This window comes from Crassostrea angulata, chromosome 7, assembly GCF_025612915.1.
Source record: "Crassostrea angulata isolate pt1a10 chromosome 7, ASM2561291v2, whole genome shotgun sequence".
Classification (NCBI taxonomy): domain Eukaryota; kingdom Metazoa; phylum Mollusca; class Bivalvia; order Ostreida; family Ostreidae; genus Magallana; species Magallana angulata.
In genome coordinates, this window is record NC_069117.1 from 134,878 (window position 1) to 140,945 (window position 6,068).

Sequence of the window (6,068 nt, forward strand, 5' to 3'; positions counted from 1 at the left end):
GTACGTTATCACACGTGCATGTTTATTGATATTTTGTACGATCTAAACTTTTGTACGATCTAAACTATTTTGTTTATTCGAGATTTTGACCGGTACATGTAAGACTGACTTGTGTTTCAACTTAGATTTTTTTTATTTACCCACGAATATTTCCGCTTAATACTGCTGAGAGGTTTTACAGACATCGTAGAAAGTAGATTATAATTTGACGTTTTCAAAGGGTTGCACAAAATGAGAGAGAGAGAGAGAGAGAGAGAGAGAGAGAGAGAGAGAGAGAGAGAGAGAGATCAACATTGGAAGCAGAATTTAGAAAATAAAACACCCTCCAAGCGTTTATCAAATCAAATATCGAATTAACACATGCGATAGAGGCTGCCACGATAAAAGCATTGTCCGGATTGAGGGATTCAGTGATTATTTTAAGAATGTTCACATGAGTTTTTAAATAACTTTTGTTTAGATTTTATCGGTTACATGATCACAGTGCAAGGGCTTAATTTTTTTTCAAAATGTGGCGAAAATCAATTTTTGGCGACTACCTAACATGTGTACTCCGCAATGTGTGTCACTTTCCCATCCGTGTGTTTATTCGGACAGTCTACGCTTATTCAATCCGGTCCACGTGCGACCGAAAATCTCGTGTCGCTTCAGCGCACATGAGCTCAGAATATTGCCCCGGGCTGCAGATCAGCAATTGTTATATAATTGAGTAACATATGGAAAGGTGCTTTCACTGCAGTGGTCAATTGTTAAACAATAAGTATCTAAATACTGGATGTCAATCATCGTCGCATTAAAGGTGTGATATCGTAATCTGAGAATGTGGCTGTTGAACACGCTAAACTTCTATAGTTATGAACAGAAAAAATATATCAATATTATTATCAGAGACATAAATAACTTTTAATAAGTTATTCATGTCTCTGATATTATAAGTTAAAAGTTTTAAATAAAATTTGTTCTCAGGATTAGAAGTAATGATATACGACTACATTATGCAATGAAGTTGGTCGTCTAAAAATCATCAGAGTACTGCAAGTGTCGACAGTTTGTTATTTTTTTGAAAGACCATAGTTCAATTGACTTGCAGACTTTTTGCCTCCCAAAAATGTATGCACTTAATTGCGATAGATATGTGTTCTTGGGGATAATACTAACTGTTTTATGCAAATTGATAACAAATCATTAAAGTTGTGTAGTATGAGGTTGTAATTCAAATTAATTGACATAAAACTCAGCTGAATATTTTATTATAAATATGGCTTGTTGAAATGGGAGATTGTTAACTTGTAGCTTGTTAACTCTGAAAAAGTCTAGAACAGAAGAAATAAAGTCTTTATGGCTTTCGCAACATCTTCTTATTTATGTGTACGAGTACATAAAGCTATTTAAGATTTTGATTCACTATATATAAGTGTTGTTTTTCTTAACCTAAAATATAGATCTATAGAAATTCAATATCTAACTTCTTAAAAGCTTTGATACCTTACCACTTGGGAATCATTTAGTGATGCAAACTGACAAATGCCAATGAAAAGACATCATTGGAACCCAAGGGTTTCCTATCCTTTCCGACGACGATGAGAAGAACTCAAATGTGCATACAAATCATACATTTACATGAATATCTATATGTGATATGATAGAAAAAATTGAAATATATAGGTCGTTTTTGTGCCACACAAAACGGGCGAAAAGGATTTTTATACACCACGAAAATTAATTTGGGGCGGGGTGAAATATATAGGTCGTTTTTGTGCCGCACAAAACGGGCGAAAATGATTTTTATACCCCACGAAAATTAATTTGGGGCGGGGTAAAATAAAAATCACCTTGTCCGTCCGTCTGTGTCCGTTCGTGTCCGGTCTATATCTTTCTGATAGAGAAACATTGGAAGTTAATACTTCATAAAAAATATTACTTATTTCCTTATTACCGTCATGACATTAACCCAAGGTCATTAGGACAAGGACAAGGTCACTGGCAGTAAAAGTGAAAAATTTGTTTCCGGTCTACTTTTGAATTTCTTACTTCACACAAAGATTGCTTATGACCACCTGAGAGTATATAATGATTTGTCCCTGAGTCATTTAAGGAGAAACATCGGGAGTTTCTATTTCATATAAAGAAAAGATTCCTTATGACCGATGATGTGTCATGAACTTGATCCAGGGTCAGTTGCGCAAGTTCAAAGTCATATTATAAAATGCTTTATTCCTGTCTGTGTCATATCTTGTATTAATGGAAATGATTAAAAGCTAAAGTTTGACATAAAAATTGCTTGTGACCTGTAAATATACCCTGTCTTGTCTGACTCACTATAAGAAAAAGATGCATCCATTATTCTCTAATAGAAAAATACCTGAGTTATGATTTTTTTCTTAGCGGGGGTATCATTTGTGAGCTTGCTAACAGTACCTTTAAGATGGTCCAGTGGGAGCACTGCCCCCGCCCCCTTTCTCGCAACCAAAATTACCCTTAAGTTAACGTTTAGAAAATTGATTTTTGGGGCATCCCCCTCCCCCCACCGCCACACACATATTTTATTATAATTAAATTAATTATATACATATACATATATGATGTTCTTTTTAAAGTTATTCTAAACGTGAAGTAAATTAACCGAGAACTTGCTGGTATAAAAAAAATACTTTGAAATTGAGTCTCGTTTTGGATTTTTTGAACTTATTATTATCATATTGATAATCCAGTCTCATTTAAACCATTTCCCTTCTCCTTACACTCGTCAGGGTCTGATAGACCTGTAACAATAACAGATCAGTTCCACTTGACCTCCACATTTGCATATAATCTAAATATACTTCTAATAACCGAAGATATGCCTTTAATCATTAATGAGTGGCGCAACTTTTCAATACTCAGTCTAAAGGTTACATAAAAAAAAGGCATTATTATAATTAATTTGTTTGTCTCCATTTGAAGAGTTCCATTCACTTTTCTAAAGCTCTAATTGGTTTGAAAAAATGGTCATGTAAAGATGACCTTTTATCAATACAGGGTCTGTCAGGCTCTGACAAGTGTGAGAAGGAGGTGGTTTTAATCAGACTGATGGACAATCCTTTCGCGACAGGAAGTTGCGACGGAAGACCTACTCGTTGCTTTGCAACGAGCTCGGCTCTAGTTTATTATATTTTGCTGAAATTGTTTCATTTTTAACAAACTTTTTGTGCCATTCTGACTTTGTGTGAATCATTGAAAATAATTATGTTATTTATGCCTCATTATTAAGAAATCCTTAAAATCGGTGAACATTTCACTGATGAATGTTGATATTACGTAGATGTATGAAAACAAGAACAAAGTATGTGATATTTTCCTTAATTTCATGTTTATTTCGATTGGAAGTATGTCAAAATAGGAAAATGTCCCATACCAGTCTAAGACTAATTTCAGATAATATAACTCTGGTTAAAGCTACATTGATTATTCAAAAAGAAGGTTAAATTCGTTTAACTTGTTATGTCTTTGCTTTCATAGCAAAAAGCAAATTAAGTCCAATACCTTAACCACTCTGTTATGGAGATTGTCGATTGATGTAGTCGATATAATCATTTTAATAAAACCATATGGCTTTTCAAATTGAAGTCAGCCATCTAGATGTATGCGTAGACTTCGCAATTGAAAGGTACACGGAATTACATTTCCCCTTTAGCTGCAAAGAATCAAATTTATAAGTTAATGTAATGTGTGTCTATACCCTACCTATGTTTTGATTAAAAAATGTATAAAAATATGCTTGATTTTATTGTTTATTTTGATAGAGAGTAGTCATAATATGAAAATGTCCCTCCTGAATCTGCAATATAAATCTCACATATCACGCCAACGCCTATCAGTACTTCGATTAATAGATGACCCAGGTGTTTACCCAAAATACTTCTATCTTTATTTCTCGAAAATCGTGGAATCCAGACTGCTTTTAATGCTTGAAATTTTAAAAGTACATCAACAAAACCTGTCCCACTCTCTTCTGTTTTTCTAATTATTGTTTTTCGTTTAATTCTATCTTTATTAATTATTATTCTATAAGAAGTTAAACATATGGCAATACAATTTTTAAATTACATTTTCATTTGGTACTGGTAAGATTGTTGCCACGTATATAAATTTACTTACAACTAATATGTTGACAATTTCAGTTTTACCAAAAATTGTGAGTTAGGCTTCACCCTACCCCCGGGCATCATGATTTGAACAAACTTGAATCTACACTTCCTGAAGATGCTTCTACACAAGTTACAGCTTTTCTGGCTGATCAGTTTCAGAAAAGATGATTTTTAAAAATTTACTCAATATCTTCATAATCAATTGTGGCCCCACCCTATTCCCGAGGATCATGATTTGAATAAACTTGAATCTATGCAACGTGAGGATGCTTCAACAAAACTTACAGCTTTTCTGGTTATACCTAAGAGTGTTTTGTGCCAAGTTTGGTTGAAATCGGTCTCGTTGAAAATGTTTAAGGACGGACAATGGACAAAAAGTGATCAGAAAAGCTCACTTAAGCTTTGAGCTCAGGTGAGCTAAAGAAATTTACTATTTTGATGTCACAACATCTATTCCGGTTTGGGTTTACCTTGTATATAATCTACACGGTGCTATGAAATAAACGCTGGATTGTGCTTTCTGTTTCTCAAGTAATCAACTAAATAAGAATCCATGATGATGTTTATGTTCAGATGTCATTGAATAAATGATCGCCGTTTTTCTGTCTGTTAATTTTTATTAACAATAGTCCAACTGATTAAGTATGATATAATTGTATTCAGGTAATTTTTAATTCCATTCACTTTTCCCTAAATTAAAAATGTCCATGTCAAAATAATCACAGCAGCCATTTTCTTCGTAATTTGGCATTTGTTTACAATTACTGTAGATTCCTAATCAAACGCGGGGAATTAATATCGACAAAAATCTCATGAAACACTGCTCCATGAATTTAAAATTTCGCTTTTATTTTTCTGTGAGTTGAGAACTATAAGAGATAATGATAAAAGTTCCACATTCGCAATTTTATATCCACCTGTTTATATACAAAACAGAGAGATCGCGAAATATCAACATTTTTTTGCGAACAAGACACTAATTATGAGAACTGCCATTCCTTTTTCTTTGGTCAACAAAGCATCAGTATTAGCTAATTATGATATTTGCTCTAAACTAACAAGTTAAGAAAAATATGGAACACCAAACAGAAAAAATAGCCTACGGGATCATATCAATGACTTGTGCGTAAATCATGGTTTTGAGATGATTTTGGTATAGGAAAATTTCACATGCAAATGAGATAATGGATCATGATTCTCGGATGATCTGTTAAACTAAAAAAATCGCAAGAAAACCATGGCCCTGGTATGATCTGTTGTAACAAACAACTCATATCAAAACTATGATTCTGGTATGATCTGTTGTAACTAACAACTTGTATCAAAACCATGGTACTGGTATGATCTGTTGTAACTAACAACTTGTATCAAAACCATGGTCCTGGTATGATCTATTGTAACTAACAACTCGTATCAAAACCATGGTCCTGGTTTGATCTATTGTAACTAACAACTTGTATCAAAACCATGGTCCTGGTATGATCTATTGTAACTAACAACTTGTATCAAAACCATGGTACTGGTATGATCTGTTGTAACTAACAACTCGTATCAAAACCATGGTCCTGGTATAATCTGTTGTAACTAACAACTCGTATCAAAACCATGATCCTGGTATGATCTGTTGTAACTAACAACTCATATCAAAACTATGATTCTGGTATGATCTGTTGTAACTAACAACTTGTATCAAAACCATGGTACTGGTATGATCTGTTGTAACTAACAACTTGTATCATAACCATGGTCCTGGTATGATCTGTTGTAACTAACAACCCGTATCAAAACCATGGTCCTAGTATGATCTATTGTAACTAACAACTTGTATCAAAACCATGGTCCTGGTATGATCTGTTGTAACTAACAACTCGTATCAAAACCATGGTCTTGGTATGATCTGTTGTAACTAACAACTCGTATCAAAACCATGATACCTATATG